The following is a 12,872-nucleotide window of genomic DNA, read 5'->3' as shown; positions in this document are numbered from 1 at the left end:
CCCCCCCCCCCCCAATGCTCACATAACATTCTTCATAACAGCTCCAAAGCAGAAACAGCCCAACTGCCCATCAAGTAGTTAACAGATAAATAAAAGGTGGCGCCTGTAAAATGGACCTAAGTCAGCTCTAACTTTTCAGGTGGCACTGACAGATGCTCCAACTGGATGGGGCATGAAAATGTGGCAGGAAAGGTTGCATGCTGTGAGACATTTCTCTGAGATGTCCAGAACAGAAAGGTTTATAGAGATAGATAAGAATATAGATAGACAGAAAGACAGACAAAGAGATGATAGATAGATAGATAGATAGATAGATAGATAGATAGATAGATAGATAGGATAGATGAATGATAGATAGGATAGATATGACAAATAAGACAGATAAACATGATAGATAACTATGATAGATAAGATAGATAAACATGATTGGTAGATGATAGATAGATAGACAGATTGACAGGCAGACAGACAGACAGACTGACAGACAGACATTTGGGGCAGGGTCATTCTTTGTTGAGGCACTGGGAGGGTACCGTGGGTTGTCCAGCAGTGTCTCTGGCCTCTATGGCTAGATGCTAGAACATCCCTCCTGACACTGTGATGTTCAAAGACCTGCAATGTTAGATGGCCCTCAGTCAAGCACCACCTTCCTTGCCGGTGACTCTTGCAGAGTCACTTGAGTCTCTCACCCTGAGGTCTCCAGTATGACCTCACATCCTGCAGTCTGGGTCCAAGGTCCCTTTCCATTCCATCCGGGCACTCCCTGTTAGAGATGGTGCCTTATGTCGGGGCCCTAGAGTCTAGCACAGAGACTATCACTCTGGGACCATTTTATAGTCTGCGGGGGCCATGGTATCTCTTCTCACAGGGCTGTGGGATGGCTACTTCAGTGCTGGAGAGCACACAGAGCCGGTCAGGTAACTGTTGGCATTAATGATTTGTGGTTCCTTCTTCTCCCATGCCATCACCAGGTGTGCATGTGTGCTTCTGTCATGGCAAGAACACACATGCTAGTTACGTGAAGGAACTGGTGAGGAAAAGCAGGGTAGGAAGGTCCCATAGCCCCCACCTACAGGGGTCCCCAGGGAAGTGCATCCATAAGTATGAAACACAGAAGAACCATTTCCCGCCAGTATATGAGTATGTGAGTACTGGGAACTGGGACAGGTGGCAGTTGGAAGAAGATAGGAAACAAGATGGTGACCAAGTCAGTCTGGCAAATGCTGCCTCCGAGGACACTGTCTAGAGGCTCCAGAAGCCTCTAGACAGACGGCATGCCCATTCGCAGAGCCACAGCACCGACACCTCTGTCCTTCACTCCGTCCCTGTCTTCAGCCCTGGGAACCACAGAGGCCCCAGTGCTAATTACTGAAGCAGGCCTCCTGGCAGAAAATCAGGAAAGCCCCGGGGAGCAGCCCTACCCAATCCTGCCACCCCAGCAAACATTGTTAACCTTCTCTTAATCCCTCCCCACTTTTCCTAGGCTTTTCCCTCAAAGCCAGGGTCATGCCATGTCTGCAGTGAATAAAGGTGTCCCCATCCACTCAAAACTCCGGTTTTAGTAAAAAACTTGTCTGCCCCTATTGTTGGTCATTTAGACACTCTCTGAGTTTTAATAACTGTCTTGGGGGTTGCAATGATCTCCCTTCTCCTCTCATCATTTCATGTGAATCGATGTACTCTTGTTTTAAAACATTTTTGGCAATGAGCTTTTTTGGCCTGCCCAGACCCTTACCCCATCATCAGGGATTTCTTTCCCAAGGATGAACCAAATCCTTCAGAATTGCAGTTTAATCCTGTTTTTCCTTCCTCGGGGCGTTAGTGGAGTGTGACCACAGCTGGATTTGTTTTCCCCACAGACATGCAGGCTGGGAGGGCTTCTGGAGAGAGTGTCTCTAAAAGGAATGTTTGCCAAATTGAATCTGTCACCAGGTGTCTGTCTTCTGTCTTGTCCCTCCAATTCAGATGTCGCTGTCGGTCGGATGGCATGGGCTGAGTCAACCCAGTTAGTACAAGGTAGCCATCAGTCCAGGGCAAAGGGAATGCGCCTGCCTTAGAACCCTGGGGAGCCATCTACGCTGAGACTAAGGGGGATGGGGGTGGGGTGGGGACCGGGACAGGGTGACACAGGGCGGAGTCAGCTGCAGAGGCGCAGCTGTCCAGTATCAGCTTTTTGCGGGACACTTAGCAGAGACCTTCCTGACTTCCTGATCTTTAGAGGCAATGCTTGGTGAGGATGCCCTGCTCTCACTGACAACCATCAGTCACCTCCAGGAAGTGTACCTGGGACAAGGAAGGAACCAGAGCTGATCAGGAGTATATACTGGGTGCCAGGCCCTATGCTATGCATTTCACGGTCGTATCTAGTGGCCAGGATTAGCGTGATCCAAAGCAGTATCACCCAGCAGTGAGGAAGATTGGAGGACTATGGGAAATCACTTACCGTGGAGAACCTCGGTTTCTCCATCTGAAATAGGGGGTTAACGATACTGGTTTCCAAAAGTACTATGATGACTTTAGTCTGAATTATTATACACCTAACGTGCCTGGTGCCAGGCCCGCCCACGAATGCTATCTTTACTTTTTCCAGTTCTACCCAAACCCAGCTCAGAGATCATCAGTTCCATAGCCCTGCAGAACCTTCAAGGAAAGCAAACATGTTCGTAGAAATTCCTAACTCTCTCTCCTATAACTAAGAAAGCAGAGGCTTGGCCAAGACTCATCTGAGAGATGTCTTCTAAAAAAGCCACTTTGCCATGTGTCTGAGGGAAGGGGTGGGGCTCCTTCCCCGTTCCCTGGGCCCTGTTTTATGCTTCATGCTTAGCTACATATATGGCCTCCAAGGCTCAGCAGACACCAAAGTGAGTGTATCACAGTGACTGGTGGGGACATCTCAGCTCATGGGTGCTTTACTGCCCTTCGAGTGTCAGAGGGGGAAACTGAGGCTTCCAGGCTCAAGGTCACTGGGTTTCTCAAACCAGAGTCAAGGCACTTCTGAACTTCCACTACCAGAGAACAGCTGCCAGATGTCCCTGAAGTCCAGAACGTCTATCAGAACAGCTATCAGAGTCCCTCCCAGTCTATCACAGGGAACGCCTCGCTGCCCAGCGTGGGGCAGCAGCCCAGGAGGACTTAAGCAAGGAGACCTGTTCTTGAGAAAGTAGGCAGCCTCCTTCCTGTCAGCCCCAGACGCTCCACTAGTGCTGGGAAGCCGAAAGTCTCTCCAAGCTCCCACACATACATCAGGCGAGCCCCCCACCCCCACCCCCAGAGGGCACACAGCAAGCCTTTCGACGCAGGTAGATTTTCAAATTCACCCTAGAGGGTACAGGAGTGTGAAGGCTACCCCCGGCATCCCTCACATCCGCGGGATGAGGCTGCAAACCTAGCTCCTGTCACCGCTTTGGGGTGGCTATGAGCCTTGAGGGTTCCAGGGAGGAAATCTAGGTAGAGGTATGAGCCCAAGGTCAGGTGCTTCCTGTGTGCGGCGCAGCCTGAGGTCGATCTGGGGACGGGGGTCGGCAGGATTCTGAAGCAGGCAGCCAAAGCGGCCACGCCACAGCCTGGTCTCCGCGCAACCCCACCCGCGTCCCCATCCCGAGGCGACGTCGGCCGGGAGGCGTCGGTCACCTTACCTTACCTGGTGCTGCTGCTGTGCGCCACCGGCTGCACTAGGTCGCTTAGGACTGCGCGCTTGCATTGGCTGCGCTTGCACTGACTGGGGCAAGGATGGAGCTGGCGGCGTGCGCCTAGCACCCACTTCCTCGTCCCCGCCCCCAACTCGCTCCTCCTCGTTCTGAGAGCCGCTCCTTTCCTCAGCGTTTTCTTCCATATTCATCCTCCCTGCTTCCTTTCTTCCCCCTCCCCTTTCCCCCTTTTCCCCTTCTTCCTTCTGTCCCTGTCTCGCTCTCTCTTCCTCCCTCTGCCTTCCCCCTTCCCACCTCCTTTTCCTTCTCCGGACACTTTCACCCCGCCCTCTCTTTCCTCCCTTACACATGGTCATCTGTTACACACACACACACACACACACACACACCCCAGTGGCTTCCTCATGTCCTTATTCTGGGCAGCTCCCTAGCCTGAGCCCCTGCCCACCTGTGTGCACATTGATAGTATGAGAGGAGATGCCCAGCTATGGCCCACTCTGGTTTGAGAAAGCTAGGCCAGAAATCTGATGAGTCCTTCACCCGAGTTCCACCACGACCTGACCACTCCAAGAATGGCAAGGTGTGAGAGAAGAACCAGTTTTTCTGAGAAAATCCTGGGATCTGGAAAGCCAGGGGTAGACCTCAGTCAGCCCAGGGGGGAGTTGGGGCTTTGGAGGCAGGACAAATTAAAATGTCCAGATAGAATGTCCCACCTCCTAGATACAAGCCAAATGCAACTTGAGGCAGAGTACCTAACAGGAGGCCATGTCTCAAATCAGTACAGACCCAAACCTCTTACTTTTCTTTGACAAACTCCCTCCACATAGCAGATTCCCCTCAAGCGCCCAAGGGCTGCTCATCCGACCACCTGCCTTCCAGCTAGGCTGCTACCCCAGTGCTGACACAGCATTGTGCTCACTCTGCGTGTCCTCCCCTCAAGTCCTTGTGGTAAGCACTAGGCCTCCAAGGGTCTCCATTTGTGAGCCCATTTCCTCCTCTGTGACCCTAAGGGTCATGCTCGCCTCAGGGAGGTCTGGGTAGCAAAGGATAAAGCCTTGGACCAGGCCAATGAAAGAGATACAAGGCGAACTTTGTGCACTCTCTGCTCCCTAGGGATGCATTCACCATGTTCCCTTGTGCCAAACCAGCCTGGTTCCAAGGTGGTGTTCCGGGCTCTTCTCGTGCCGTTCCCAAAGCATCCCAGGTCATCTCTAAAACGTGCAAGTTGATCACATGTCTCTGCTCCTGGGCGTCCAGCCCTTCCACACTTTCTGCTTTAGTCACACACAAATCTAGGCTCCTCCTGTCCCCAGTGATCTGTAAACGCGCCTCTCTGCAATGAGTGAAGTCACTGTCCATTTGGTGCCTCTCAATGGTGACAGCATGATGGCCTCCAGCTTGCATAGCTACTAATGTGTTGGTGGAAGTGACTTTGGTGAGAACCTGCCTCATCTCTTTTCCATCTACCATGGGGTGCCATTACATTAGAAGAATGTTCTGGAAGAGGCTATTCTGTTACCTGAGTCCCCAGGGAGCAGCACTATTAACGAGAGTTTAGCTTGCTGAAGGTCCTTACAATTTCTGAGGTCAACCGCCCTCCTTTTAAAAAATGAGGGTTTTGTGTGTGTGTGTGTGTGTGTGTGTGTGTGTGTGTGTGTGTGAAGGTCTTACTTGCATGTATAGTCTTTGCGTTGTGTGTATGTCTGGTGTCCATGGAGACCAGAAGTGGGTATTGGAGTTACAGATGGTGGTGAGCCACTGTGTGGACAGTAAGAATTAAATTCAGGTCCTTAGGAAGAGCAGCTCTTAACTGCTGAGCCAGTTCTTTAGACCCAAGTCATCTGATCATGTTGGACTGTCAGGACCGTACTGAGTCACACAGTCTTGCTGGTTCTAGTGCTTGGCGGTTAGGAGGGATGGATGAATATTTCAAAGTGATCATGCCATTGGCCCAGGCTTCTGTTCAATGGGGGGGTGGGGGGGTGGAGTGTATACCCTGCTGCAGGAATCTGGATCAAGCAGCTTTACAATTTGAGTTCTCCCTCCCCAAGATGTGCTCCTCCTTCGTGCTCCAGCCAGATCCCTAAGATGCCAGAGTGGTTAGAGAGCGATGCTTACCTGCGCTAGAGCTGTCAGGTGAACACGAAGCATTCTGAGGCAGGAGCAGGGGGAGAACCCACCAGACAACCCACAGAAAGAACAGCTCCTGGTTGTAGGCAGCCGTGCTGTGGTGCGCTTTGTCACACAGCAAGGAACACCTAGACAGGCAGCCGGAGGGGCTCAGGTCCTGTCTCTGGGGCCCTTTCCTTGTCTGTAAAAGCAGCATCATAGGCCATGCCTGCTGCAAAAAGCTTGGGCAAGGTATGAGCTCTGAGAAGAAAGGGAAGAGAAAGTCAGGTGTGGTATGCAGGAACCCCAGCACTTGGAGGCCGGGAGGATCAGGAGTTCAAGGTCAACCTTGGCTCCAGAGTAAGTTCGAGGCCAACCTGAACAACAGGAGACCCTTTCTCAAAAACAAACACTAAATAAATAAAAAGGAAATATTAAATTTATTTACTCAACAAATGTGTACTGAAGTCTGTTGGGCACTAATTCCATGCCAGGATATAGCAATGAGCAAGACAGGAAAAGGTCTACTCCACCACACAGAGTAGTTCCACTGAAGGAATTTAAGATATGCAATAGGAGTAAGACTATCTGGCTCAGCTGTGTTTACCATCCCTGGTATGTGTGGCATTAGAACTGAGCTGGGCACAATAAGAAAGAGTAGTTCATCCTCTAGAGGAAGAACAAGTGTCTGAGGTAAGGAGCAGTGTGGCCTTGACCAGTGAGCAGGAAGAAGACAGGTGTGGCAAATAGATGAAGGACAGGGATGCTGGTCAGAGATGAGTCAATAAGCTGGGTGAGTGTGGGTTACACTGTAGTGGAGTCGCGAGCGGGGGTGGGGAGGCGAGTTGGAGGATGGGGACCCTACCTGCACTGGGAAGTTTGTTGCAATTCTCAACCAGCCAGCCAACTGCAACTTTATTCCCAGCTCTGAAGACCACCCAGCTCCATCCTAGATGGGGAGATCTTTGATAGCCACTAATCCTTGCTAATGAGAACCATGTCCCCACTTTACAGGGGCTGTGGAAACTGCCAGCCACCATAAGATGTGTAAACACCACCTTCTTCCGGCAAAGCTTGCTGGAAGAAACCGCTCTCTCATTCTAAGGAACCCCAGACCACTGTTGACAGAAATAGAAAGGAAAAGAAAAGAGGTTTTTTGCTTCAGGATGAGTAATCTCTGCTGAACCGGACTGCTAGAAAATGAGAACAAGGAAAAGGGGGTGGGGTGGGGGGTTGGGCAAACACAACAATTCAAACACTGAATGGCAGGGCATGGTGATAACTTTTAATGGAGTAGCCTGTGGAAAACCCCACTGAGGACCTGCTGGGATTGCCCGTGGTTCTTTCCTATGGTGGCTCAGGGTTTGTGCGCGACTCCTAAGAGTGGTTAGAAGTGGGCAGGATGTGCTGTTCATTATGCACTGAAAGTCTTGCGATGCAGTAAGGTCTCTGCTCCAGGTGTCTCTGGAGGAGCAAAGCCGGTTCCTGACCCTGCGGTGCTGCTGTGGGTCCTAGACCCGGTCACTTCTCAGCATCTCTACATTTGCACAGTGCTCAGTTCTGGCTCACAAGACAGGAAGGTGTGCCTGCTGTGTGTAAAGAGTTCGACGTTTTCCTCATAGGGCGCTGGGTTCTTTACATACAGCATCTTAACCGATCCTCTTCAGAGCCCTGGAAGATAAGCATTGTTATTTCCTCCAGGCCTACAAACTGGGAGCACAAAGGTACTCGCATCTTCCTGGTTCTCATCTCTATCACTACAGAGTCATAGAGACATACTCCTGCCTCTAGGGCCCACACGCGCCCTCCTAGCCTACTGTCCCTCTTGGTGAAAACTAAGGATTAGGGAGTGATTCAGCCTGGGGTGGAGGGGGAGCCATGAGGTGACTTTTTAGAGCAGGTCTGCTCATGGATTGGGTGGAGGGATACTCCAAGAAACAGCTCAAAGAAGGTTTCAGAGGTGTCTGTCCTCAAAGACTTGGTCCCCACTATAGTGATGTGAGAGGTGGTGGGACCTTTAGGAGCTAAAGGCTTAGTGAGAAATCCTTAGCCCCTCTGAATGGATTCTGGGGTCTGAACACTCACTTCCTGTTGGTAATGCCACCTGTACCGGCTACCTCATGAAGACCTGTGAATGAAAACTCATGTCTTTAACAGCTCAAACCCTAGCATGCAAGTGTGTGCATGTGTGTGTGTGTGTGTGTGTGTGTGTGTGTGTGTGTGTGTGACATACGTATACATACAGGGAGAGAGAGGCTTAAGGAGGGAGAGAGGAGAGCTACATAAACATATAGGGAGAGAGAGTGAAGAGAGGGAGGGTGAGTACATATATATATATATATAGACATGTACATAGATATGCATATAAATATGCATATATATATGGAGAGTGGAGAGATACATATACATATAGGGAGAAAGGGGAAGGGAGGGGAGGAGAGAGGGGTTTGGCCAGAACATGGATGTAGAATGTGGGGTCAGTAGGACCACTGAGGGAGGTTGAGGAGACACGTTGGTCTAATCCCAACAAAGTGCTTGAACATTATGACCTGCTTTGTATCCTGGTGCAGAGAAGACACCTTTGAGAGATGGTGAATCTGAGAAGGAAGAGACTAAGGTATTTTCTGCTCACAAGGAACAAAAATGCCCAGGATGGCTCATGAATGCAGGGGTGCTCATGAGAAGTGAGGATATGAGTGGTGATTACCTGGGCCTGGTATCATGGGGGCCATAGAATCTCTGATCTTTGGCCAGCTTCTGTCCCTACCTCACATCTGCATCTCCCAGGTGTCATCTCTTCCTCCTTCAGAAGACACATTTGTTCCTATAGTTCTTTCTGGTCCTCCAGAATTTTCACTTTCACGGTACCTCTGCTTGGGCCTTAAATGGCTTTAATTCTAAGTCTTCTGACTATTCAGATGGAAGGACAGAATAGTCTGAGGAAAGGTGCTCTCGAAGCCTCAAGACCAAGGGAAGGAAGTGGTGTTGCGGGCTAGCCTGCCAGGAAGAGACCTGCAGTGCAATAGCCATGTGAAGCAAGAGTTGTCCCAGAGAGGGTGTGACCTGCCCAGGTCCAAAATAAGGAACAGGCAGAATGTTGGGGTTGACCACAGGGCCAAGGTCTTTGTGTGAACATGTTTCTGTGAGGGTTTTAGGGGTGCGATCTGCATTTGAGAAAAACAGATTGCCTTCTGCATGCTGGGTGCATCTAGCCAATCAGTTGAAAATCTGATTAAGATGAAAGTGTCCAGCTTTAAGCAAGAAGGATTAGCTAAAGATGGGGCTGAGCCGCAGCAGGTCCCTACGTGGGGTCTCAGCCCAGGGCTTTAGATTTCAGGGCTGCCAGCCTCCACAGTTGCATGGACTGATTTCTTCAAATCCACCCCTGGAGGCTGAAGAGGTGGCTCGGCTCGCCCGCTCTTCCGACCTGTGCTGACTCAGCGTTCCTGCTAGGACTTGCTTTCATCACACGCCCTATCCTATCTCCAACCAGGCTTAAATCTCGCCCTGCTGGAAAGTCAAGGTCAGAATTGCAGGCTAGATCACATGCTCCAAGCTTAAAGGAGGCCTGGCAAAGCGACACTTCACTCCACCAGGCCCGGTAGTGTAATACAGGGAAGAAACCAGTCATGTACATGTTCCTTTTGACATGAAAGTTGAAATATTTTATTGAGTTATTTGATTAGTCTGTTTTTTAAACATCCAGTGTGTGTGTGTGCGTGTATGTGTGTGGTGTGTATGTGTGTGTGTGGTGTGTGTGTGTGGTGTGTGTATGTGTGTGTGTGGTGCGTGTGTGTGTGTGTGTGGTGTGTGTGTGTGTGTGTGGTGCGTGTATGTGTATGTGGTATGTGTGTGTGTGGTGTGTGTATGTGTGGTATGTGTATGTGTGTGTGTGGTGTGTGTATGTGTGTGTGGTGTGTGTGTGGTGTGTGTATGTGTGTATGTGTGGTGTGTGTATGTGTGTGTGTGGTGTGTGTATGTGTGTGTGGTGCATGTATGTGTGTGTGTGTTGCGTGTATGTGTATGTGGTGTGTGTGTGTGTGTGTGTGTGTGTGTGTGTGTGTGTGTGTATACATAGGTAAAGAACAGAGGACAGCTTTCAGGAGTCAGTTCTCTCCTTCTATCATGTGGATCTCAGGGATTGGACCCAGGTTATCAGGCTTGGTGATAAAATGCCTTCATCTTCTGATCGATCCATCTTGCCAGTCCTGAATTTTTAGATTAAAAAAAAAATTAATTATTCACTTATTCATTTGTATGTCTGTGTGGGTGTGTGCATGTGTATGTGTGAGTGTGTGTACATGTGTCTATATGAGTGTGTGCACATGTTTCTGAGTGTGCACATGTATCTGTGTGAGTGTGTGTATATGTATCTGTGTATGTGCACATGTGTCTGTGTGAGTGTGTGCATGTGTCTGTGTATGTGCACATGTGTCTGTGTGAGTGTATGCATGTGTCTGTGTGAGTGTGTGCATGTGTCTGTGTGAGTGTGTGTGCATGTGTCTGTATGAGTGTGTGCATGTTCCTGTGTGTGTGCATGTGTCTATGTGAGTGTGTGCATATGTATCTGTGTATGTGCACATGTGTCTGTGTGAGTGTGTGCATGTGTCTGTTGTATGTGCACGTGTCTATGTGAGTGTGTGCATGTGTCTGTGTGAGTGTGCACATGTGTCTGTGTGAGTGTATGCATGTGTCTGTGTGAGCATGTATACATGTGTCTGTGTGAGTGTGTACATATGTGTCTGTGTGTGTGCACATGTGTTGTGTGAGTATACACATGTGTACGTGCAGATTTGCATGCCTATATGTGTGCTTAGGGGCCTGAAGAGTGTGTCAGGTGTCCTCTCTTACCTCTGTGTACTCTTTTGAGGCGGAGTCTCTCCAGGCTTCCATCTTCTCAGACTGGAAGTCAGCAACCCCATCAATCCTCTTATCTCTGCTCTCCTCAAAGCTGGCCTCATAGATGCGCATGTGTCTGGCTTTTTGTGTGCTGGGTTCTGGGCAAGGCCATGTGGCTGCCCAGCAAGCCTTTTTAACCACTGAGCCATCTTGCCAGTCCCAAACCTTTTGACTTTTCATTCTTAAAAGCTATAATATTAATTTTTAAGTAGAAACACTCCTTTAAAAAAAAAAGGCAATAAAAGTTGTAAACAATTAAAACATATGTACTTCAAAGTGAGTCTCCTAAACTCTTCTCTTCATAGGTCTTATGAACTATTAATCAAATTCCAGAATTTGATTCTATACATTAAAAATTTTAGTCATTTTAGTGTAAAAAAAAAAAAGTCATATTACAACTGGGCAGTGGTGGCGCACGCCTTTAATCCCAGCACTCGGGAGGCAGAGGCAGGTGGAGTTCGGAGTTCAAGGCCAGCCTGGTCTACAGAGTGAGTTCCAGGACAGCCAGGGCTACACAGAGAAACCCTGCCTTGAAAAAAACCAACCAACCAACCAAACAAACAAAAAAGTCATATTACGTACTCTGTATTCTGCTTTAAGGTAAGAATAGACATTTCTGATATTTTATACAAATAGATATAACTTTGCCTTTTAAACTAGTAGAATGGTTTTGGCATAACTATTGCTATGTAACGAGTTGCCACAGCTAGTAACTTTTTGCTGTCTCCGTGGGCCAGGCATCTGCACAGCCATTAGTGGGGGTCTCTGTTTTTGGTTTTCTCAGCTGGCTCTAATGGAGTTGTCTGGAAGGCTGAGTCCTCTTCTGAAAGCCCCACGGGCAGATCTCCTTCCTGATAAAAGTCAGGTACTTTTGGGTTAGTGCTCTGAGTTCCTCCGTGGCTGTTGGACAGATGAATGGGTCTCAGTTCTTCTCCCTGTAGCCCTTCCAAATATGGAGGCTCTCTTTTCCAAAGCCGGGAAAGCAGCAAATCCAGTGGCCAGATAGAAGTGAGAGCTGCTTGTTATCAAGTGGCACAGGTAGCATCCTCTTGAATTGAGACATCTTATTTATTAGTCAGAATCGTTATGGGTGCTGCGCACTTTCAAAGTAATTATCAAATAATAATCTAATTTGTATTATCCAAATTATAAAACTTGTTCCTGGAATGCCATCAGTAGCTGAGAGCATCCATCACTTACTCTCACAGAGGACTCAGGGTTCAATTTCCAGTTCCATGAAATCTGACTCCTCTTTCTTCTGGCCTCTATAAGTACCGCACACACGGAACATTTATGTAGACAAATATGTACATAAAGTAAATAAAATCTTTTTTAAAAATTTAACTTTTCATTTCCCCCTATTACTTTTATTGTGGCATTGAAATACTCAATTAGCCATCTCCAAGACATCTCCTTGAGTGTGCCATTCTTTCTCCGTGGACCCAAGGAGCTAGCTCATGGGCCTCACCATCTCTTTGTTGTCACTGCAGTGGCACGGAAGTGGGACAGACTTAGCTCCTCAACCTCCTCTTTCTGGCCACGCAGCTTTAATTAAGAAGCTCGGGTAGTGTTTCTGGGCTCGTGTTCTCATTTTTAGAGTGACGATGTCAGGGTTTGGAGTCTGGAATGCCAGGAGATGCAAGGTGTTAAGTGTGCAAATTGCTCAGACGCCTTCAGTGGCTGCCTCCCAAGCATGGTTTTTCCTGTGTGCCAGAAGCACAGCGTTCTGTAACACCTGGCATAACAGGGGAGCTTGACTAGCCATTGAAAGAATGAGTGGGTAATGTGAGTGCCCCTGGGTTTCTTTCTTAGACTTTTTCCTAACTACTTTTGGACATTATTTTACTTAATTTAATTTTAATTGCTTTGTCGAGATCTTCTCCTAAGGGCTAATGGAGTTTTTTGATTGGCATTGCAACAAACTAATGGGACAGTTTCAGGAGAATCGGCCACCAAGGATATAATCATTTGCTCTGTACATCTTTCCTGGGCACTGGGAAGGCACACCAAGTGACGGTGTCTGCTGTTTCTCTTGTTCTTTAGACACGAGCCTCATCTCCATTGGAAAGACTGGGCGCTTAGGGCCTCAGCTTAGTTCTCTCTGTGTTGGTATCAGCACTTTGGAGCACTTGGCTTTGGAACCCAACAGATCCTGGCAGGAATCCACTTGATATGGTTGTGACCTTGAGAAATTGCCTTGTCACTGTGAGCCCTGGT

At 48.7% G+C, this 12,872-nt stretch overlaps 1 protein-coding gene across 2 annotated transcripts in view; it reads right to left on the bottom strand.

The window, feature by feature from the left end:
* The window catches only part of Hrh2 (histamine receptor H2), a 42,182-nt gene extending 38,367 nt beyond the window's left edge, over positions 1–3,815 (bottom strand). For both annotated transcript variants that reach the window (XR_004115224.1, XM_031359111.1), the window contains exon 1: positions 3,641–3,815. The gene's annotated coding sequence lies outside the window, so the exon portion shown is untranslated. The remainder of the gene's footprint in view (positions 1–3,640) is intronic.
* Positions 3,816–12,872: the final 9,057 nt, after the last annotated feature.

The sequence above is a fragment of the Mastomys coucha genome, unplaced genomic scaffold (assembly GCF_008632895.1).
Source record: "Mastomys coucha isolate ucsf_1 unplaced genomic scaffold, UCSF_Mcou_1 pScaffold7, whole genome shotgun sequence".
In the NCBI taxonomy this organism is placed as follows: Eukaryota; Metazoa; Chordata; class Mammalia; order Rodentia; family Muridae; genus Mastomys; species Mastomys coucha.
The sequence above is the reverse complement of the archived record's forward strand: the minus strand, read 5'-3'. Positions and strand labels throughout refer to the sequence as shown.